Source organism: Leptonychotes weddellii, chromosome 5 (assembly GCF_054177405.1).
Source record: "Leptonychotes weddellii isolate Sample4059 chromosome 5, ASM5417740v2, whole genome shotgun sequence".
Lineage (NCBI taxonomy): Eukaryota > Metazoa > Chordata > Mammalia > Carnivora > Phocidae > Leptonychotes > Leptonychotes weddellii.
The window spans coordinates 181,571-205,632 of NC_138373.1; the positions used below are offsets into that span (position 1 = coordinate 181,571).

General features: G+C 55.8%; 1 protein-coding gene and 1 long non-coding RNA gene across 7 annotated transcripts in view; one reads left to right on the plus strand and one right to left on the minus strand.

The window, feature by feature from the left end:
* Positions 1-24,062, plus strand: part of SUN1 (Sad1 and UNC84 domain containing 1) — a 300,496-nt gene that overhangs the window by 6,448 nt on the left and 269,986 nt on the right. The gene's annotated exons all lie outside the window — the stretch shown is intronic.
* LOC145721466 (uncharacterized) lies at positions 10,180-22,742 on the minus strand. Its single transcript, XR_014145141.1, has 2 exons — positions 21,621-22,742; positions 10,180-11,150 (listed from the first exon to the last, which is right to left on the minus strand). It is a non-coding gene; the product is annotated as an uncharacterized LOC145721466 (long non-coding RNA).

The following is a 24,062-nucleotide window of genomic DNA, read 5'->3' on the forward strand; positions in this document are numbered from 1 at the left end:
CACACCCTTCCCAGGCGCAGGCTTTACCCTTATCCTTGGGGCCCTCCCCCAGAGCCCTGCGGGCAATCACACCTATCAGCTTGACTTGGCAGTGCCAGTGTGTAAAGACCGTCCCGTGTCCTCACAGCTCCGTCCAGAAACAGGTGCTGGAGGTGACATCATCGCTCCTAGCAGGGATCACTTAGGTCTCCCGACTTCTATCAATATTTACGTTTCCAGTTCCACAGAGGATCTAATCGGACTTCCGATGACACCTGCCTTGTTTCTGGTCACTGTGCTCTGGGCTGGGGGCTGGGGGTGGTTTAAGAGTTTGTCCTCATCGGGGCCCGTTCAGCTGACAGGCAGGGCCTCTGGGTTACCAGGCGAGGGGACAGAGCTGGGTTAGGGGACGAGGCCCAGGAGCGGGAATGGATAGGGTTGACTCCAGGCCCCAGACCTCAGTGGGAATAGAGGGCATGTCCCCTCCATCTGGGTCCTCAGAATGTAGCTGATCTCCCCAAACCTCATCACTCATGCCCAGTGAGCAGGCCCCACACTCAGAGGTTCATCTGAGAAAGAAAGGGATGGAGAAGCTCTTTCCAGAAAATTCTTTTTGGAACAAAGGCCACTTTGCAGTCCAGCCTCCAGGGAGCAAGTACAGTACCAGTCAGGCCCACAGCCTAGAGCTCTGCTGGGGAGGGGCCTGGGACCACCAGGGCCGGGGCTGTGCTGTGGGGATGCGACAGGCCTTTGTCCTGCCTGCCCACCCACCACCACTTCTGACCCTTATGTTTGCAGGCTTACCTGCTCTGCTTTAGGCCCCTGCGCCCTTAAAACAGGGCGGCTGAACCCAGCAGGGCGGACACCGGCAGAACGGCCCTGACAGACCCTCATCTCCTCTGGAACTTTGGTTCTGGGGAGAAGCAAGTCCTCCCTATGTCCTGTGACCCCCTCAGCCTGCCCCAGAGGCGCCCTGAACCTCGGAGAGACTTCCCAGCAGCGTCTGGGGTTTTATTGACACGCCAGAGCAGGAGATAAACCCCACCTAATGTCAGAACAAATAATCTCGGGTTGAAACCCGAGAGGCCTGGGAGAGATAAGGCAGGCATCCGCCTGGGGCTGTGAGGTGAGCAGGGGAGGGGAGAGGCTGTGCCCCCAGCCACCCCCACACCCACCCACGAGAAGCAGGGAGCCATTCCTGGTGGGCCCAGGAACCCAGACAGACCCCATCCCTGCCCTCCTGACAATCTGGTTTGGAGAGGGACACACTTACCAGGAGACCACAGAGCTGGGGGACAGTGACAGAGGGCACTGGACCCTCACTGGTTGGTGGCAGAGCTCTGGGTCTCTCACAGGTGAGGGGGAAATGGAGACAGGTTCCATCTTCAGGAAACTGAATGTCAGAATGGGCCCCACCTCCCACACCCCTGTGCCGCCTCATCTTTATCTTGGGGTTGGTGTGGAGAGGGGAGGAAGACGCTGCCCCACACCGCCCCTGGGGTGAAGCTGATGGAACTGGGCCTGCCAAAGGTGGTCTTTCAGAATTCCAGGAGGTGACCCCTGGCAGAGAGCCCCATCTGAGCCTGAGGCCCCACAGCAGGTGCAAGGCAGAGCTGGATGAAGCCCACCAGCCGCCATGGAGTCCTCCCCAACTCCAGGCTGGGCCTAAAGAAGCCAGGCAGTCAGACAGGGGCAGACTTGGTCCTTCCCCTGCAGAGCAGGGAGAAGAGCCTGAGGTTGCCCAGGCGGTGTGAGAGGCCCCAGTGGAGAGGCGAGGGGATGGGGGGACAGGGGGGAGGGACCAACAGGTGACCTCTGCAGGAACTTCTCAGAAACTTGAAGGCAGGTGGCCTCCTCTGACAGTCTGGAAGTCTGCAACCAAGAGGCCCTGAGGGGAGGGATGGAAAGCCCTGGGGGCAGCCAACAGGAGGCCTGGGCCAGACTGACCCCACTGGGCTCCATCATTTCTCTACTTTATGTCAGTTGAATTACATTATTATAATATAATAAGATGATTATATTTCATGCCAACAAAGTGGTCATTTTAGATGAAATGGATAAATTCCTAGGGGAAAATGGCTTACCAGGCTGGCACTGAGAAAGGTTAGGGAACATTGATAAGGATTTGGACTCCCACTCAATCCCAAAGAAGGACTGAAGCCAGAGAGCAGGTCCCTCTGACCCCAGAGGCCTGGCTTTTCCCCTAAAGGAGAGACACATTCCAGTGACAGAGGGAGAGCTTAGCCGGCCCTGGACAGGACGTGTGTGTGTGCGTGCACGTGTTTGTGTGTGTGAGTATGTGTGCATGGACGTGTGTGTGCGTGCACGTGTTTGTGTGTGTGAGCATGTGTGCATGGACGTGTGTGTGCGTGCACGTGTTTGTGTGTGTGAGCATGTGTGCATGGACGTGTGTGTGCGTGCACGTGTTTGTGTGTGTGAGCATGTGTGTGCATGGACGTGTGTGTGCGTGCACGTGTTTGTGTGTGTAAGCATGTGTGTGCATGTGTGCACTTGTGTTTGTGTGTGTGTGTGCACACAGAGTGAAGATGTGCAGGCCCCAGTGATATTTGAATATAAACAAGGTTATCATAATCTCACCTTCATTGATTAATGCCCAACCAAAAAGTATTTTCAAGAGCAAACTATTAACCCAATATAATTAATCCCGGCTCAATTGTCTAAGCTCAAAATCAATTTTCATTTCCCTGGAATTATATTCATAGCAATCGTTTCAGTTTCAAGCAAAATTATGATTTCTTCATTGTTATTTATTCCTATCTGGTTTTGTGATTATAGGTTCTCATACGGGGTCTTTGAGGGCAGGAGACCCGTGTAAATCTCAATGGGGGACAAGCCACTATGTCTCCCCTTCTCGCCCACTTCCCCACCTTTGCAGACACAGCGTCCACTTTTTCTTGGTTGAAGTTTGCACAATTGTCTCAACTTAGAGTCCATAGCAAAATTTACCATGGACAGTTTAGTTTAATGATTTCTACCATTTTTAATTTTTTAAAAAATTATACAAAAAGTGATTGTTTCTGGCTTTTTTTTCTCATTGTTTGGTCTCGTTTTTGTTTTTTCAGCTCACCCAGGAGAAAGCTGTGAGCAGAGTTGCATGAGTGAGGACAGTAGGGAGTAGGGGAGAGGGGATGGGGGCACAGATGGTCCCGAGGGGAAGCAGACACAGTGGGCCCAGCTTGAACCGTGGGTCAGCACGTTTTCTGTGTCAAATGCCAGTGTCACCGTGGGTTGTCATGCTGTCTGGAGACAACCTCATGGAAACAGAGGGTTTGGGGTGCAGGACCCAGACACCAGGGTGAGTCACATGGATGCTCATCCCCATTGCCCTGTGCCCAGAGCGCCACAGAGGCTCATAGAGGGGTGGCTGGTGAGACCACCAGCGCAGATCCTGAGGGCTTCAAGCCCCCTCAACCTTTGCCCTGTGTTGCCCGGAGCACATCTCTCACCTGCTCTGCTCCCAGGTTCCTCCCCGAATCGAGGCAATGCGCCTTCTGGGGCATCAGATGCAGAAGTGTTTGGAAACGGCAAACCCAAGTTTTCACTGCTGTGCCCTCACGGTGCTCACAGCACCTGGCAAGCCCACTGTGGAACTGAGCTAAGAAAAGAGCTTTAACAGAAGGCCTTCAGTGGCTTCTCCCTGAGATTATCAGTCCAGATGTCTCGTCCCACCTCCTCCCTGAACCTGGCCAGGTAGGGGGGCTGGTGATTCCTCCTGGGCTCTTGGCTCCTCATGATGACCTGGGGACCCCACATAGCCAGTGCTGACCTCATGTCCACCACCCCTGAGAGCGCCGGTCACGGCCTGGGCAAGCCCCATGTAGGAGGGGGCAGCATGGAGACCCTTGGAGGCCTCTACCCGTGGCCCCTGGGCGTGGGCTTGGGAGAAGCACTGTTGGTTCTCTGTGCTCGTGTTTTCACTTCACCCGAATTAATTACAAGAGGGAAGGCTGGTGTCCTCTCAATCTCTCTCCCCTCATGTGCTTGCAAACAGCTCAGTGGCCTGTGGCCAGATCCCTCAGTGGTCCGTGGAAGGAGGCCAAGTGGTAGGGAGCTGGGTCCACGCCTGGAGCCCTCCCAGTCCCGGAGGGTGGGCTCCTGTTGCTTATCTCTGCTGTACCAGCTTGCAAGCCCTTTCCCCAGTGCAGCAACTCAGGTTGTAAACCAATCAGCAAAGGGTCAAAGAACTAGGGTCCCCGCTGTGTGGGGCAGGGGAGTGCCTTCTAAACCCTCGGGCTGCGGACTTGGCCGTGAGCTGGTCTGGCCACACCTCTGCAGACCTCGGTTTGGTGATGTCCTTGAGATGAAGGGGAGCTGGAAGCACAGTGGGATGGAGGGGCTTGGAGCGCAGCCCCGGGACAGAAGGGTCCCTGGGTCCGGAGCACTCCCATTTGAGGCCACACAGGAGGACTCCAAAAAGTAGAAAGAGGGTCAGGGCCAGGGTCTCCAGGACTGGAGGAAAGTAGTGAAGGAAGTAGCTCAGGGAGGGTCATTCCTCTGCCCTCTGCTCTGCCTGACCTTTGTCCCCTGCTCTCTGTTCTCTGTGCTGCTGCTGGTCATGGGCCCTGTTTCCAAGGAATCTGGGAGATTCTGAATGGCACAAAGGCAAACAGGGACGGAGGAAGGAGCCAGGGGCATCTGGCTGATAGTCCAGATGCTCATGATTCAGGACTGCAGGCACAGCGCCCACAGGGAAAGCCCTCAGGACAAGCACCAGACACTGACAAGCTCCCGGACATTCCTCCCGGGCTGATGCGAGTTGCCAGGAAACAGATGCCAGGAGGGAGTGTAATGCGCATTCAGTCGCCACAGGATGTACCTCTCTGATGTGCCCGAGGCTGGCACAGTGCCCCAGGCTCACTAGACCCCTGCAGGCCCAGAGAAGGGTGACTGGAGGCATGCAGGGCAGCCTGGGCGCTGGGGAGGGAGGCCTGCGGGCGGGTCCCTGCCCCTTCACTTGAGCAGGATGGCCTTGGGCAAGTCCCACGTCACCGTCCCTGGAGTGGAGGACCCATGTCAGTGACTCACAGGAGAGGACCCAGGTGAGATCCCTGGTGCTAAGGTTTGCACACAGTAGGTGCTTAATAAATGGGGGGTCTTGACTAGGGCTCCTGTCTTTAGGAAGCACGATGACATAGTGCCCGTGTGCTCTGGGTGTGCCGTCAAGTCTGGCCGAGTTAAGTCTTGAGTCCCCCACTTGTCTCTGGAGAAGAGCAAGTTCTGAGGTCAGTAAGAAGCTTCAGAAAGGGAGGCATCGCTCCACCTGCCACCGCCACTGCCTGTTACCCCTCAGGCTTGTCCCAACCCCTTGGGCACCAGCTGTTCTGATTCCTTCTGTGAAGATCTGCCCGGGGCCCAAGGCAGAGCCATGTGGGTCTCCGATCCTTCACGGTTCCTGCAGCTTCTTCTGCCGTTCAGGTCCTCTCCACGTTGCGTGCCAGGCCTGGACCAGGGTCTTCATCACCTTCACCATCATCACTACTTCTCTCTCTTTCTACCTTTTCCTGAGACATGATAAATTCCTCATCCTTTTTTAGCTGAAAAGCTCACTTTGGTCAACTGCAAATATAATTGGGTGGGGCTCAGGGAAGTGCTATCCTCTCAGTCAGTATTGGCCTAAACAGACCTCAGATCCCTGGCTGTACCCACATGTGGAACTATCCAAGGAGCCTCACACCCTAAATCTCATTTAAACCTCACTGTAGCTTTGGTGGGTGGGCATGGTTTTAGTATTCCATTTTATGATGAAGAAACCGAGGTTCAGAAAGTTAGGGTATCCAAGGTCACATTGGCACCCAGTGGTAGACCAGGACCTGAGCTCAAGTCTTCCTAATCCCAAAATGCTTGCAAATCTGTTTTTGCCCAGAGAATGGTTCCCTGGTTCCCTGTTCCTCTTAGGATGCCCTTGGCCCCCTGCTCAGAGCACTGCAGCCATCCTCACAGCCAAGAGTAAAAGAAGAGGAGGGAGCGAGGTTTCTGGCTTACTCAGTGCCGGGTGCCTGACCCCTTATAACCACTCTGGAGAAATGGCAGACCAGCGTGAGCTCCGTGTGGTTCAGGGAGCTGAGGGGCAGCGATGGCTTCTTTCTCTCTCCTCTAGGGAGGCCTTCCTCTTGGGGTCCTTAGCCAGGCCTGACCCAGGCAGCTCTGCTGAGGAGGGGGGAAGTGTGACCAGGGAGGGGGTGTTCTGGGGCAGGCAGCTGCCGCTCTGTGGCTGAGGACTCCAGATGCTTGGTCACCAGCCACGAGGTGAGCAAGCAAGCTGGGTGTGATGGGGGTCACTGATGCGGGCTGCTCCCAGAGCCCCAGCTCCCAGCACTTCTGGCCTGTCCTGAACCTTGGCCAGGTGGCTTAGGCAGCCAGGTGTGGCCTTCAGTAAGGCCTGGAGGCTTGCCCACAGGGATGGTGGCTGGGGTGGGCCGGCAGCTGGGAGCGCTGAGCCCTTCCAGATATGCGGGCGGTGTTTGTCTTCAGCCCCAGAGGGCTGAGGAAAGACGGGGCACAGGTGCCTAAAGAGGCTGGCAGGGGTCCCCTTTGTTCTGTTGCACCTCCTGAGGGAGAGGGAAGAGGCCTGTGGGCCTGGCGAGGACCTGCAACTTTGTGGGGAAACCAAACTGTCTAACTGGCAGGTGGAGGACATTCTCCCAAATCTGGTTCCGTCCCTTTCCAACTCCTGATGCCCCTGGATTGGCCGTGAGTTCAAGTCAGATGCTGTTGACACCCCTGCCTGGACCCCATCATCACTTCCCATCTCATGCCCACCATCTCCGGCCCACCCGCCCGCCCCCGGGATGTCCCTCCTCAGAAAGTACCCACAACCCAGCCCTGCTCCAGCCAAAGCCGTTCTAGAGACACAGCCCCTCCTGCGCTTCCCAAGGAGGAGACGTCGCTCCATTCCCCTCCAGGCCGGTTTACCTGCTTCTGGGAATGAAAATGCCTTAAGAACAAAGGCCTTCCTGTGGGATCTGGAGCAGTGAACAAAAGAAAACTTCGCAAAGATGGTTTTGGCATGATGCACTGGTAACTCCCTTTCTCCCTCTTCATAAAAACCTTCTGCAAAAATCTTTGCCAATTTTTATGATAGCCAGACCCCCGGGGTCTCCCAGTGATCCCAGCCACCTGGCACTCAGCCCTGCATGAGGCCGCTCCCCAACTGAACGCGGGGAGGTGAGAGCATGTGACACCCACGGCAGATCTGTTGGTCTCTGTGGAAGCAGCCCCTCTGAGAGGAACCAACAGCCCAGCCTCATGATGGACCCACGTGGGAAGTGGGCCCTCCAGCCCTGGCCAAGCCTCGAGAGCCCCCTTGAGCCAGACGGCCCAGCTCTCAAATTCCTGATCCATGGAGGCCACGAGACAGGGATGTGGTCACCGTCCTTATAAGCCAGGAAGAGAGGCCTCACCAGAAACACCCCATAGGACCTTATTTTGGGAGGTCTGCCTGCCAGGGACTTGAGGGTCTCTGGTGTTGGTTACACAGCCTGAGAGACAGGAAGGTCCTCTCGGGCCAGGGGTCCTGCTTTGTCCTTGAGGCCCCCCGACTCCCCCTGCACCGCCCCTGACAAAGGTCCACAATCCAAGCTCCAGAAATGTTGGAAAGTTTATCGATTATGTGTTGCCATGTAACAAGTCGTCCCAAAACTTGGTGGCTTATAACCACATCCCAAGGAACCTATGGGGCCCCGAGTTGCCCATCTTCCATCATAGGCCATTTATCCCATGGGGAGGGAAAGGGTGAACAGCAGAAGCTCTTGTCGGAGGGGCTCAGCCCTGCAAGGGGCTTAGGGACAGAGTCTGGCCTTCTCCTTGTACAGATGGGGAAACTGAGGCCCGGAGGACTGTGGCATCTGCCCCAAGTTGCCCAGTGGCCCTGCCCCAGACCAGCGCTCCTCCAAAAAGCTGTTTGCTCAAAGACGCCTAGAAGCTATTTTTTCTCCTAAAGTTAAAGACTTTGCTTTCAGGGGTGAAACATCAGAAAGCATCGCACAGGCTGCCCCCACCATCCTCGTCCCCGCCAGCCAGCCACGAACGGGATCCCTGGTCTGGGTCCCTGACCAGAGAGTGCGCAGCAGGTACAGAATGGCCAGTGGAGCCCCAGACCCCCAGGCAGCCAGTCGGCTCTGGGGCTCAGCCCAAAGCCCAGGTGTTTTTTCTGGCACATTTGGGGCCAGTGGGGGTGCTCCTCCTCCCTGGAGGCCCCGGGAAGGTGTGGGCACGCCGGGGTGGCCAGGCCACTACCTGGAGGGTTTGCTTACTCCACGGGGCCCAGCTGGGCACCCCCAGCTCCTCTGGCTACTATTTACTCAGACTCTGACCCCTTGCAAACGGGATCGGAGGAGGACGGCTTGCCTGTGTATGCAAAGCCAAAGTCAATGGAAAACCCTCTCAGGGGAGGAAGGGAGGGGTGTGGGACATTTGACCTGTGGAAAGAGGGCCCCGGGCTGCGCGCTCTGAGCCAAGTGCTGGTGGAGGAAGCAGGTGCGCCCGCCTGGGCGGGCCCCGCTGGCGGACGAGGAGGTGGCAGCCTGATCCCAGCCCCGAGGAGAAGCCATTCTGTTCTGTCTTGAAGTTTAATTCCCTCTCCTCTCGCTCCCTGCCCTGGATCGCGTGAGGGTCACTGCCTTGCTCTCCTACGTACTTTTATCAGGTATCAGCCTAACAAACGAGGTCATGCTTTCCACGGCGTGGGGCCAGCCCCTCCCCTCTGCTGAGAGAACCCTTCCTGCTGGTGTTGGTGGCTGCGCTGGGTAAATTCACACACGTCCTTCCCGCCGCTGGGAGTGCACATCTGGGTTGTGTCCAGGTTTTTTTGCTCCGTAAATAACCCTGCCTTGAACATTCCCACAAAGCCCCCAAGTCCACAGCACAAGACTTTCCCCGAGACAGACAGCTGAGCGGGGTGCAGGCTCAGCCTCCCCAAATGCTGCCACCAAGTGTCCCAACCAGGTGGCGGAGGGGTCCCTTGGCCTCGCCAGCCCTTGGTATGGTCAGACTTTTCAAACTTTTGCCAACCTGCTGGGTGAGTAATGGTCTCTCATTGTGACTCGAACTTGCTTTTCCTGATTACTAATGAGGTTTGATCCTATCTGGGCTTCCTCTCTGGTGAAGTCACTGGCCCATTTTTACACTTAGGTGCTTTGTCCCATTGATGCCTTTTAAAGTTTGTTTTTTATATTCTAGACCTTCCTTTTTTGGTCGTATGTATGGCAGATCTCCTACATTGTGGTTTGTCTCTTCTCTCCTTTTATGGTGCCTTTTTATGAAATGGAATTTCTTAATTTTAATTAGACTGTATCAATCTTTGCTTTTATGACCATTACTTTGTAAATTGTTTAAGAAGTCCATACACAACCCAAAGTTATGAAGATGGCCCCCATATCCTATTGTAAAACTGCTATGGTTTTGTTTTACCATTTAATTTACCCGGGTGTGTGTGTGTGTGTGACAGACGTATGAACCAGAAAGACACTTTCCACTTTTTGTGTGTGGGAACCCAGGAGTCCCAGAACCGTTTATCGAAAAACCCACCCTTCTCCACTGTGCTTCCCGCTTCATGTTAAGAACTCTGTCTGCTCCGAGACCTGGCTGACCCCGTAGCTACTCCCGCTTTCTTCTGATTGGTGTTAGCATGGTGTGCTTTTGTCCATTCATTTACTTTTCATCTATGTGTGTCTCTATGTTTAAAGTGGGTTCCGTGTAGACAGGTGGTCTTGTTTTTGGATCCCCTCTGACCATCTGTCTTCCATGGGAGCGTGTGGACCACTGATGTTCCAAGAGGAGACCCCTACGGCAGGGTTCATATCCACCCTATTCCAGACTGTCTTCTGTTTGTCATCCTTGTTGTGTGTTCCTGTTTTTGTCTTCCTCTCCTTTTCTCAGCTTTGTGGTTTTAATTGAGCATTTTACATGGTTTCATTTTATATCTTTTCTTAGCATATTGCGTGTACTTCTTTTTTAATTTTTTTTATTTGTTACCCTAGAGTGTGCAGTATGCATTCACAGCGAATCCCAGGGAACCGTCAAATACTACCGCCCTGCCCCGTGGGCGGTGTGTCGGACTCCTAGGAGCACAGCTCCGATTCCTTCCTCCTGTTCCTGTCATTCAACCCACTTCACGTGAACACAGACATGTGGGACACACAAGCACACATAATTGAACAAACTGATACAGGCTAGATCAAGTAAGAATAAGAAAAAAGAAGTTTTATTAGAAATCACGTAAGTGAATTGTTTTGCCAGTCTGATTTTTCTCTACCAAATCTCTTCCCTTTTGTCATTAATTCAAATACTCAGTCGTCTCCTGTACTTATTCTTCCTTGTATTTTCATAAATACAATGAAAAGGCGAGTGTTTCTAACACAGTGCTTTGGTTCTCAGTGCTCTGGTTGCTCGGCCTTCTTGAGCATCTCAACAATGTTCTTTTAGTCAATCGCTTTGACGAAAATCTTACACATCTTTTGCTTTTTCTATATTTCCATGCCCTTATAAATGATGTATTTCTGAATTCAATTTGTTGCTGGCACACAGAAAGACAGCTGCTTTTATGTATTAATTTTGTGTCCAGCAAACTCCCCAGGCCTCTTGCTGATTTTGATGACTTTTCTGAATGCTCTTCAGCTCCTTCTACACACACACCCTCTGAAGATACTGAAAACTTCACTCCTTCCTTTCTGATCCTTATACCTTTTACTGATTTTTCTCACCTCCTGGCTTTGGCTAGGACCCCCAGAGCGATGCTGAGTGAAGTCCCTCCTTGTCCCCAGTCTTACGTGAGGCTGTGGGGTGCAGTCCTCACAGGGATTAGTACACCACTGATCAGGTTCAGGACTGGCCTCTATTCCCAGGCGAGGCATCTTTTTCAAGAACGGAGATTGAATTTTATCAAAAATTTCTCCTCACCTATTGACAGGACCTAGGATATTCCCCTCAAATTTGTTGAGATGGAGGAGTATATTGGTTGCTTTTTAAATACTGAGCCACTATTTTATTTCTGGGATAAACACAGCGTGGTCATCTTGTGCTCTCCCTTTTCCGCAATGAGGGCTTCGGGCACACGTTTCAGGGGTCACTTCCCTTCTTGTTCTTCAGTTGTGTTCTCAAGGGTCTATTCGCTTCCTCGAGTGAGTCAGAGAGGATTCTTTCTCTGCTGTGCCCTGGAAGAGTTAAGAGTGGATTCATTGTTTCTTGAACATATTGGGTAAAAATCACCCTTGAAGGCATTTGAACCTCAAATTTTCTTAATAAGAATATTTTTCATTTCAAATGTATAAAAGTAATATATGAAGACTCTAATACATTGCTGGTAAGAGTGCAACTTGATGTAATCACTTTGGACAACAATTCAACAATTTCTACTGAAGCTGAACACCCACATTCCCCAAAGGCCCAGCAGGCACACCACAGCCGTGCACCCCAGGAACTGGGCACCTGCATCTACTGAGACGTGTGTGTGACATTTGCATCTGTGTTATCTGTAATAGCTGAGAGCTGGACACCACCCAATGTCCATGTGCAGGGGAGCGGGCCGCCAGGCTGTGATTTATCCATTCAGTGGGCTAGTACATACCAGTAAAGAAGACCAAAGTACAAATTCACACACGAGTGGTGTCACAGGCATCGTGTTGAGTGAAGGAAGCCAGGCCCTGAGGAGCACACGCCATGTGATTTCACTTACGTGTGGCTTCAGAACAAGCAAAACCCCCTGAGGAGATAGATGGAGGCCACGGGGCCAGGCCCAGCATGCAGCCAGGAGGCGCCACTTTGCCCATTTTCCGCACCCTAGCGCCAGCCTGGAAGCCAGAGTCCTGGTCACTCAGAAACAGGTGCTGGCCGGGGAGATGGGGATCCGGAGCCTTGCTGTGTCCTGTGCAATTGGACAATCTGTACACTAAAATTAGTGTGCTTTACAGCGTTCATTGTGTGTTATATGCCAGTAAAAAGGACATCAATAAACGTGATACAATTATATTGTTCAACGTGAGCAACAGAGAAGAAAAATCGCTCACTGCCGGCTCCGAGCACGGTCGACACAAAGCTGCTCTGTCGAGATTCTCGTCCTTCAGGTGTTGGCGTGCGGAATGTGAGTCTGTCGCCCACAGCTGTCTCTTAGCTGAGGGATCATGGGCACAACTTCTGATTCGACAACATCGGCTGACACGTACGAGTCATTCAGGGGCTTTCTGATGACATGTCGGCCCTGCACCCCAAAACCCGATGGGGAAGACCTCACCCCACCTCCTCCATCACCGATCCAGGAGTCATATACCCATTTTATAGTTTGGGCAACCTAGCGGGATGGTTATTAGACCCTCGGTGGGCCTCGGGGGGAAAAGATGCTTTGCAGATCATCTCATTGACCAGGCAGGGAAACTGAGGCCCAGTGGGGAAAGGGCCCACCCACGGCATGGAGTAGGGGCCACAAGTCCCTGTTTGCTGTGGAGGGAAGGTCACAGGTGAGTGCTGACGCCATGGGGAGAGGCTACCTGTCCCGTGGCCCCAGGGCTCAGAATGGGATCTCTCCAGCTTGGCTGAAAGCCCACCAAGCCAGCATGAGAGTGGGGACCCCTGGACCCCCTGGGCAGGCTGAATTGGAACCCCTGGCAGCTAGGAATTGACCCTAGGGTCCTGCAGGGCGTTCTGTGGGCACCGAGTTTGAGAACAGGTCTGCAGTGGTCCCGTTTCTCCGTGTGCCTACTGGACCTTCGTCTGGTCTGCCGGCTGGCCACCTGGAGCAGTGTCCCTCCGGGGCAGTGACCCTCTGGCAGCTGGCACTCTGGACATCACCAAGAGGGTGGGAAGAAAAGGACAGATTCCTACATCAGCCTCGGGCATTTGGTGACCCACGAAGTCGTCACAACCGACAGCGTCTCCTCAGTGTCCCTTGGTGTCCCAAACCTGTGGCCCAGCGCAGAAATTCTCCCCAAACTGCATTTAGGTCCTGGATCAACTTGTCCTGAACTCCACACAGTAGCTAAGTGACTGGTTGTGTTTTTCCGAATCCACGGGCACCGCTCCCCCTACAAAAACCCTAAACCTAGACTCACGCTCCCCAGGGAGGACCCCAGCCAAGATTCCCCAAAATCCCCCTCCCACACATTTTAGCGACAGCCGGTTCTCCTCCAGATACTCGTGTCTGCTGGTCAGAACCGTGTTATTGTCCCAAACCTGTTGAGCCTGAAGGAAGGACTTGCGTGGGAAAGGGGCCTGGGAGCAGGCGGCTTCAGGGGGAGGGAGGACGGCAGGACATTCCTGGACAAGAGGAGACACAGGCTGCAGCCGCGAGTAAGCTGCTCTTGCCGAGTCCCGGATGTGGCTTGGGGCACATGCCTGGTCTTGCGGGGACAGGCAGCCCCTCCTGGTGCTGACAGCCCAGTTCCTGCGGTGGCCTCCCCAGGCTGCAGGTGGCCTATCAGAGGCAGGAGATCACCGCGGGGCCGGGAGATTGATCGCATTCCTGGGGACCCAGCCCGCGCCCGCGTGCCAGTCCCCAGAGCAGAAACTCTGCAGCCCAGTCAGCGGCGGCCTGGGCCCTGCAGGCTGGTGACGAGGTGAGCCCAGCACCCAGCCTCGCTTGGGCCAGAGGAGATAAGACACCTACACAAACAAGGACACAAAGACAGCTCTCACGGCCACACCAGCTGCACGCCAAGCCCTCGGCGGGCACTTTATGGTGCATTATCTCCTCGGTGCCCCACAACAGCCCTGCCAGGTGGGAATGTTGCTCCCATTAAACAGATAAGGAAACAGGGTTCCGAGAGGCAAGGGGGTGGCCAAGGTCACCCAGGTTATAAAGCGGCTGGGCCTGGATACAGCCCAGGCCCACCTGGACGCTGAGCCCACCCCCCTTTAATGGAATGTCCTAAATAGACGCTTTGTTTTCGAGAAGACGTTTCGAAAAGCAGCGTTGGTTCCAGGGAAGGAGCAGGGGCAGGACCCAAGCGGTGGTGTCTCCCCTCCTCACACACACACGCACACAACACACAGGGGACAAGACGGGCCCTCCTCTCTCTCTCTCTCTCACACACACACACACACATACTCACACACAGTTGGTGACATGGGGCTGGCTGGGGCTGCCCCAGGAGAAGGTGAAAATGGCTGGAGGTTGCATGAAGGACCCACAGGGGGCTAGGGGTGATGGCACCAGGTGTCTGGGAGTGACGAGGGCCACAAGAGAGCGGGTGGGGTGAGCCTGTGTGAGCACCCCCGCTCTGCACCCCTGTGACTCCCCCCTGACCCTCCAGGATTTGGGAGGTTTGTTCAGAGCCCCCAGGTCTGGGATGCCAGGCATAGTTGAGAGCAAGGAAGCCTCAGGACAGAAGGGGAATTCTGAGCGTGGGTGAGTAAAGAGGGTGGGCAGGAGCCGGGGGTAGGGGGAATCTTCCGGAAAACCGACCACCCGGGAGGACCCGGCCTCAGGGTTTCCTGCTGAAATGACCTGGTTGAGCACCCCACTGAGGCATGCCCCCCTGCAGTCAGCAGGCTGGAGCAGACACGGAGAGAAGCTGCCTGCAGGGCAGGGGTGAGGGGACGCATATCCAACGAGAGTGCGGTGCAGAAGCCCCCGTCCCTGGAGCGAGGCTGTTGCCCGTGACATAGCACTGGGCTCTTGGAAGGGAACGCAGAGAACAAAGACCTGCTCTTGCAAATAAAAAAATTCCATAGCAAAACAGATCTGGTTAACAAAGTTGAAGAGATCTTCTAGAAATAGAGCCAAAGGGCAAAGTGATACAAAATTAGGGAAAAAAGAGTTTTAAACTGTGGGTGACAAGGTTGGAGGCCCAATATCCAAATAGGACTTCAGCAAAGGAAATAGAGGAGACAGAGGGAAGGCAATCACTCCAGAAAGGAATCTGGAGAACTCCCAGACCTTCGGGACACGACCAGGGACGGGGGACACCACAGGGCAGCAACCACCGCTGGGGCTCACGGCTCCCGTGCCAGGCCCCGTCACAGGAGGGCTAAGTGGTTTCCAGGTTTTCGACAAGATGGATGAGGTGCCCAGAATTTTGAAGGAAATTATTTCCACCTGGAATTCAATCGCCAGCCACGGTATCACAGGAAGACCGTATCCGAGGGCACCCTTTTGGTGGTGTTGCATGCTGACATTCTCACACACTCAGCAACATGCGTGCTTTTCACAAATGAGCTGACATTATAAGAGGACAGTTCTGCAACTTTTTTTAAATTCAAGAATATGGCATTGACAACATCCTTTGTCAATACATCAGTTGTGTTCATTCTTTGTATCAGCTGCGTAGTATTCCTTCCTGTGGATTACTGGGACTTATTTAGCCAGCCCCTGTTGATGGGCTTTTAATCTGTGTCAGTATTTGTCACTTTTGCCAGCACTTATAAGGGCTGGCCCAGGGACATCAACCCATCAACATCTGGGCAAGAGGGATGCCCACACAATCACAGATGCCATGAGGATGGACAGACACGGCCCTCCAGCCCCAGGGTGCCGGGACGAGTCCATTTATCTGCATCCTTGCCCGAGTGCCAGGAGGAATGTGGATTTGGGGAGGTGGTGGACGACCCACCCACACATTCTCTTCCTTTCCGAATGACCCCAGCCGAGCCTCAGAGACTCGGAGGCCCTCAGGTCAGTGAGGGAACAGCCCACCCGTGGGACCCTTGCCGACCAGGCAGCTGAGCCACATCATCTCTTGGGCTGGGCCTGGGAGCAGGTGGTTCTGCCAGAAGCCAGCCCGGAGCTGTCACAGGTGACACAAGGGACAGCGAGTGTCCAGCTGCTGCAGCCCGCCCAGCACCCTGCCAGCCCCGCTGACGCCACTAGCCTCCACCTCAGGAAAGAGCACCAAGGAACGACCGGTTCGCCAAGCCACACCGGCAACAAACGCTGGGCCTGGATTTGAAGCCAGGTGAAGCCCGTCTTCAATGTCCGCCATCACATTCCTGGACCTGGAAATAGGGCAGCTGTCCCGCGGCAGGCTGCTGCCCAGGCACTGATGGAGCGACCTCACCGCCCTCCCTCCACGGCTCAGTTTCCCCCTGTGGTTGGAGCAGGCAGCCGACTCGCGAGACCACAGGGAGGGAGGAGGGAGGGCGTCCCTGCTTGCAGGTTGGGGAGGGCCCGGCAGAGAACCCTAAGCTTGGGGCCCATTTTAGCTCTGTCACCTGTGGACTGTGACCTTAAAGCCAATCCCATTCCCTCCCCAACGCTGTGTTTTCTTCCGCAGGGAATGCGTTCCACTCTGGTGCCCAAGGGGGATATCTCGGGATCACGTCCGCTCCTGGGAGGCAGGGTGCTTCTGAAATTGCTACGGGCACGTGGGTTTGGGGCAACTGTCACCAAGTGCATGTGTGTCAGTGTGTGCCCACGTGCCCATGTGACAGACACATCATTCAGCTCACCCGGTCCCTCCAGGGAACCCTGACATGCAACTTACACAACATTCTCCAGACAGATGCCTTTGGCTGGGAAACAGAGCTGAGCAGCCAGTGAATGGAAGAGCCGTGTGCTCTTCCACCGTGGAGCAGAAAGTCTTTGCATTGAGAACACAGACATTTTTTCTTCTGTATTTGTCCAGAGACATCACCTACCCAGCATTTCACTTTTGAGAACCCTTGCTCAGAGAAGTGCTGTGAATTCTAGAGAAGGGGTGGTGGCGCTCTCCGGATCAAATCCTAGTCCGACTTCTCTTAAAGAGCAGACCTGTCACGAAGACATTCTGGTCAGGCCACGCGAGCCCAGCGTGGGGTTCCTGCCATGTGGCCCTCAGGTCTGAAGCTCCCACACCGGCAGGCGTCACTCGGCAAGGCCCTGCAAATCCGCCCCCCGCCCCGCCCCATGGCACATGAGGGGCCTCCCCTTTCAAAGCCAGCCTGGGCTTTTGGAGAACTGACTTTCCACCTCATCCTCCTGCGTCCCTGATTGTCCGTCTTCCCAGGGATGCTCCTGGGAGCCCAGCAGCTGTTTTCCAGAACAGCCCAGCAGGAGCTGTCTGATGGACGTCCCCTCCTTGAGAGGAGCAAACCCAGGAAACCCAAACCGTGAGAGAAGCTTGAAGTCCAGGGGCCCTAGCAAGCCTGACGGGCATCTCGGGCTGAGGGCTGGCCCACCCGTCAGCCCAACCCAGTTCTGAGATTCAGAGGCCTGTGGCTGCCAGCCCCGGGGGGTGCAGGGCGGGCTGCCCCTCCATCTGTCTCTCTTCTGGGGGTTGGGGCAGAGCACTCACGGCACCCTGCTTCCAACCTGGCTCCCGTCCCTCCTCAGCCAGGGGCTTAGCCGGGGGGGTGGGGGGGGTAGGGGGGCCCGGAGAGCCCACCAGCGGTCCTTCTCCTGCAGCACCTTCCTCAGCTCCACACGCCACCCGGCCCCAGCCGCCACTAGCTTTGTAATGGTTAACCGGAGTAATAAAAACGGGCAATACTGCGGTTTTTGCTCCCTTATCAGCATCTCCAAGGGCTGTGAAGGCTGTGAACATCCCACCCTGGGCCCGACCACCCCTTCATGTGCAGCCAAGCGACTCAAAGGGGAGAAAGCGTTCCCAAACCCAATGCCCTTTGCCAGTGCAAATTTTGCAGTAAAAATAGAGAAGGAAATTCCTAACCTGCTGCTTCATGTGTGACAAGCGGTCCTTCGGCAGGACAGTGGCTGGGAGCACTCTCCCTTCATCTGAGGCTCCCCGCCTTTCCCAGCGAGAGTAAATACCACGTCGCCCGGAGGGCTTTTGTGCCTTGCCACCAGCCCGCCAGGCTTTATTGTGGGGAGCAGAAACTCTGCGGCGTTGCCTGCGCCTTTGATCTGCATTTGGCACCATGAACACTCCGGCAGGCAGCCTGTGCGGGCATCAGACCCCTGGGGCCTCTGTCCCCACAACACAGTGGTCCCAGACCGTCCACTACTGTGCACACGAGCACGCCTGGACGCAGGGGCAGAGAGGCCCTGATCCACGTCCACCTGTGGCAGGCAGCCAGGACTCCTCCAGAAGTCGGAGGGCATATTCCTGGGCCTTCGGGTCCGGGGACCGCTCTGCCTGCCCCGCTTCCTGAGTCTTCATTGGCTGGGGTGCATCTCACCTTCGGTTCCTGAGAAAGCATTCAGGTCGTGTTCCCAAGTGCAGCCAATTGTGAATATACTTTACCAAAAAAAAAAATTCCAGAAAAATAGTTCCAGTTGGTGCTTTTTGAAGTTTGAGGGCCCTGGGCTCTGTGATGGGATGAGGCCAAATGCAGGAACAGTGGCATGAGTGGGACAGTGAACGTGTGAATAGGCAGATCCTCCCAGGGGCACCCTGTGTGGGGTCTGGAGGCCTCAGGGCTCCTTCTTTCTCTCTTAGGGCCTTGTTCCGGGCTGCTCACACAGGGGCCGCCCCACCTCCTCCCACCCCAGCCCCGGGAGCCACCGCACAGATCCTCTCGTCTTAGGACACCAGGACCCTGTTCACGGCTTCCTCCCACTCACATTTCTGCTGAATCTGTACGGTTCTTACAATGTACCCCCTGCACTCACATTGGGCTATTGGATGATGCTTTGCTGGCCATCTGAGACCAGATGGGTCTCAGGTGTCTGGATTTACCATTCACTCACTCACTCATTCATTCGCCTGTCTACCCCTTTGAAGGGTGTCTGCCCCAGCCGCTCGGGACCCACAGGTGGAAACAGGGACACAGTTCCCACCCTTGCAGAACTCACAGTCTGCTGGTCCAGGAAGGTATGAAAACATGAAAATTATCCCGAATCAGGGTATTTCTGTCTTAGCCCCGATCCCCGAATGCTGAGGTTGGGCAGAGGGGCAGGGGGCAGGCTGACGCTCCCCTGGGGAGAGGAGGGGAGGGGAGGGGAGGGGAGGGAAGAAGGAGAGTCCTCCAGCAGGTGCAGCTGTTGGGCCCTGGATGTGCGGTGATGGGGGTGAGGCACAGACAGGACAGGGAGGTGACACACCTGTTCTAATCGCAGGGACGCTCTTGTTTGTGTCCCTAGGGTTAATCGTGCCAACCAGAGTTGCTCGTTTCCAGAAGACAAGGACTGTGTGCCTTGTTCCCCCTGGAACGCACAAGCGATTGGTGAATAAATGGGGTATGTGGTGTGTGGACCCTGCCACTTGATTTGCTGGGCCCACCCTCCACCCGGCCCGTCATCAGATAGGCACACAGCAGCCGTCCTGGCTCCCTATCCAGAGGAGATCGGGGTTTGGCTGCAGAGCAAGCCCAGGGGTACAGAATTTACGGGGAGGCCCGCAGGGGCAGAGATCCCGCAGATGGACCCTGCCTGAGTCTAACACCCACCAGGCTGCTGGCCTCCCAAAAGACTCCTAGTGGCCTGGAGAAATGAAACAGCCCAGCTCTCCCTGCACGACCTCTGGGAGTAAGCCCAGCTGAGATAAGCCCCCTGCCCAGCAGCCCGTCTCCTGCTGTCCAGCTTCTACCCACTGGCTGGACAATCCTAGGTGGGCTCCTCAACTGCTCTGACCTTCAGTGTTCAAAGCCTGAGGTCTGTTTCCACTTAAAGGTGGTGGGTTCCAACCCTTTGACTGGTGAGGTCAGTGCTCAGAAGGCTAGAACCCCAAAGTACGTAAGACCCAGGCTGGGTGAGCTGCCAAAGTGACGAGACCTTCCAAGCCCTGCATGGAGCCTGGGCTGGTGGGGGGAGGGGGGGGCAAGCAGAACTTGCCTGTTCTGCAGATCGAGAAACTGAGGCCTCCTGGTAGGACACAAAGAAGGCGCCAGGGCATGCAACCCCTGAAAAGTATTTAAAGCTAAAAACAGCCATCTCCATGAAGATGATGGGATATCTTGGGTTAAGATGTGAAAGTTCACTTGAAGTTCGCCGAGGCTTTCAGTGCCCGGGCCATGAAATCACTTCCTGGGGCCGTGGGAAAACCGCGGCCAAGCAGAGAACCAAAGGCCACGGTGAGGAGCAGCTTCCCGGGCTTGGAACTCCGGGCGGGCCCAGCCGGAGAGGAGAGCAGGAGCGGTCTCGCTGATGATGCAAGAGGCCTGGGACTCGGGGCTGGCATGGGGACCCAGCAGGGAGGGGGCAGGGCATCTGCCCCCCCAAGAGTCATCATGTGAGGGGCGAGGAGGGATGGTTCCAACTCCTTCACCTCCCTTTCCTGGGTCCACATCATCCCCCCTGACATCTCCCTCTGCTCCCTACCGCCTGGTGACGCGAGTGCAGAGGTCTTCCCAGGGGCCTTGCAGGGTGGTACGGAGCTGGCTGGGCAGAGGGGAGGGAGACCTGCAGGCGTGGGAACCATGGAGCACAGACCCAAGGGAGAGAACGTGCGGTCAGAACTGATCGGAGATGAAGGGCGATGTGCAGAGGGTGGTGGGGACACTAGAGGCCAGGGGGAGGACAGCCCCAGAAGGGGAACATCACGGCTCTGGAAAGCCCCCAGGCGCGGGGGGCTGTGCAGGCTGCCGGCGGGAGCCCCAGGGAGGCAGGCCGCCCCAGCTGGTGGCTGGTGGCTTCTCGGGAAGAGGTTTTCTTCTTTTCCCTGCTGGAAAGGAATGGCGAGGGAGGCATGGGGTGGGGGCCCCTGCGGGCCGGGCTCAGGCGTCCAGGAGGAAAGAAGGAAGGCTGCAAGCAGGCGCTTGTTGGAGCCGAGCGTGGCTGCTCGGCGAGGCATGCGCCACCCGAGTTGGGACGTGCCAGCCACAGCAGCCTCTGCCCCCCTCCATAGCCAGCCCTCTCCTAACACGTCCCAGGGATTCCTGGCTGCACAGCTGTTCTCCACCGTCTCGCTGCTGCAGGTTGGGGCAGGGGACCCATGGGGGAAGGGGGCCTTCTGGTCTCATGTCCGTTCTGTGACCAGTGCAGTGTTGGGCTGTGGGGACAAAGCGACATGTCTTCAGCTTGGAGGGCCTGGGACACAAGGCTGGCCCAGGGAACAACCAAACAGCAGAAGGAGATGGGGCATGTGCCAAGAGCGGAAGGCTCATGGAGCCTGGGAAGAGGACCTGTGTGAACCTTGACAAGTCCCTTCCCCTCTCTGAGCCTCAGCTTCCTTGCCTGAGAAATGGGTCAATAGCCTGTTACAAGGCTCATCTCATCAGCAACAATAGACATAGGTGCTTTCTATGGGCTGTGTGGGTGGATGGGCGAGTGAATGGACAGATGGACAGATGGGTGGATGAGTGGGTGGGTGAGTGAATGGATAGATGGATGGATGAGTGGATGGGTGGGTGGGTGGATGGATGGGTGGATGAGTGGACTAATGGATGGGTGGATGGATGGATGGGAGGACGGACAACTTGTTGGTGCAGCAGAACTTCTGAAAATGTAGAGGCAAACACAAGTGGAGACTTTTGTTTAGTTCAGTAGTATTTCCTCTGTGCTTACATTGTGTCCATCTCTATGTAAGGCACCAGGGTAGGTTCTACATGAAAAGTAGAAGACAGGGCGCCCGGGTGGCTCAGATGGTTAAGCGTCTGCCTTCGGCTCAGGTCATGATCCCAGGGTCTTGGGATCGAGTCCCGCATCGGGCTCCCTGCTCGGCGGGGAGCCTGCCTCTCTCTCTCTCTCTCTCTGTCTCTTATGAATAAATAAATAAAATCTTAAAAAAAAGAAAAGAAAAGAAAAGTAGAAGACAGAGGGGAATTTGAGGTTGAGCACGGAATTTTCTGCTGCTAATAATTATGATGCAAGTACTTACCTGATACTGGAGACAGCCCTGACAAAGAAGGTACTTGTCCTCCTAATACTGTGGCAAATGGGTGGTCAGTGATGCCCTTGGCCCTGGAGAAGTGAGGTTATGGTGCAGACAGGGCAGGCTGCAGAAGAGGGGTCCACAGTGGAGAGGGTGAGCAGCATTCAGGTCAGTGTCCTCCAGCCAAGGACGCTCTGTGAGTGGCCTCTGAGGTTCTGGTTCCACCTGCCCCCCAGCACCTAGCCTGGCCGACCTCCGTTTCACTTTGTGTCCTCCCGATGCTGGGCAATGTGTCGGCTCACAGTGCCACTCACTGGTTGTCAGGGACTCTCTCCCATTACCTTGGGAAAGTGGCAGTTTAAGGTCAGGTCAGTGCTGAAGCTGGAGGACAGCGTCCGGAAGCAGCTTACAGCACCATCCCTCACTTGAGGAGTCCCCAGGCCTCAGAGAGGACCCTGCCTCGGTCTGTGAACCCAGATCCTCCTCCAGTCCTGGCCTCTGTTCCCTTGCGTTTCAGCCTTAACTGAAGCTCTGACCTTCTGTCAACTCCACTAACCAGTGATTCTTCAAGTTTCCAAGTCGCAGTCCCATGACAGAGGGAGGCTCTGATTGTCCAGGTCACTGCTGGACGTCAGGTTGTACGGGCAGGCTCTGCATGGGGGTGTCTCTGGTGGGCTGTCTCTCCTGGATCAGGCATGGCCAAAGTGGAGTTCCAGATGGAATCCAGGGCCTACGGCACCAGGGCTGCAGGCAGGGACGGCTCTGTGGCTGGCACGTCCATGGCAATCCTGTACGTGTTTAGGACAGACGAGGCATCTGCTCTGATGGGTAACTTTACGTGTCAACTTGGCTGGCCACGAGGATCCCAGACATTCGGTGAGCATCACTCTGGGCGCGTCTGTGAGGGTGTTTCTGGAAGAGACAGACACGTGAATCAGTGGACGGAGTCAGGCAGATGGCCCTCCCCAGTGTGGGTGGGCCTAGTCCAATCCACTGAACAGAACGCTCGGCAGGAACCTAGTGGCTCCGTTTCTCTGGGGAGCCTTCACGATCCCCTCCACAGCTTCCTCCTCACCTCCTCTGTTAAGAGGAGTAAGGGTGTGGGTCTAGGGTGAGCTGGGTAACTCTCATCCTCACTCAAGATTACAAACTACGACTGACCCACAGCTCCTGGGGCTAAAACAAAACAAAAACCCAAACAAACAAAACAAAAACAAAAAACCAGAAATGCATCACCCAGAATCAAAAAGATTGCTCGCGGCCCACTGTGTCTCCGACCCTCTCCCTCCATCTTCTCAGCCCCGGTGGACTGGCACGTGGCAATCTCTGCCTGGGATGGTGCTGCCCGAGAAGGGCAGCTGCTAGCACACACATCCATTGAAATTTAACTTAACTGAAAATCAGTGAAATTAGAAAGCTGGTTTCCAGGGCTCCGGGTCAGGGTTGATTGATGGTGCCTGCGGCAGTGGGACGTCCGAGCATCACGAGTAGCTCTGCTGGCCTGTGCTGGCCCAGCGAATGCCCCCCCACCCCCGCGCCAACCACCGTGGCCTGCTTAACACCTGCATCCCCCCACCACTCAGCCCAGCAGCCGCAGCCCCAAGGGACCTGTGCCCCCATTCTGCTCCTGGTAGTTCCTTCGGTTGGGGTCAGATGCCCACGAGCCCAGGCACACTTTGGGTGTGGGCACTGCCCGATCTGTCCCTGGGCCCAGAGTAGGTCCACATCCCAGTATGTGTCTGCAGGGTGGATGCAGGAACAGGGCCTCCCAGGCGGCTTTACGCAAAGAGCAGTCTGACAGAACCACATCGCTTTCAGATTCAAGCCTGTTGTGTCGAGAGTCTGAGCCGGATCCCAGGCTCTCAGTGTCCGTTGTGGCTTCTCCAAGCAGGACCAAGAGTTCCCTGGCTCTGCCCCAAGAGGGGCTCTGAATCTCAAGCTTAGCCAGGTCGGGGGCTCTTAATCTCTGAAGGAAAAGTCCTTGCAAAGTGATGTCCCGAAGGCCCAGGCGGAGCCACTTCTGGGCTGGGAGCAGGGGGCCTGGGTCTGAGGGGGGCTCCGCACCAGCTCCATGTGTGACCTCAGGCACTGGGTTCCCCTCTCTGGACCTCAGTTTCCTCCTCTGAATGTAGGGTGAGACTCCAGTCCCCGTTCCCAGGACAGAGAAAGCCCATGGTTCCCTGTGCGCATGGGCGGGGCCGGGGCGGGGGGCGGGGGGGGGAGGGCCTCATTGTCACAGGCTCCACATCAGGAAAAGGAATCAGCACTAATGGTCCCGGGCTCCAGGGCTGCCCCACACCCTGCTTCTGAGGAAAGACAATAGGACAGGAGGGCAGGGGCAGGGGACGGACGCCAGCAGGGTGGAGGCCCCGTCAGAGGAGCTGAAGGATCCCCATAGGCAGCCTGGCTCTTGGTCGGGTAAAGCCAGCCATCCCAGGGCCAGGACCC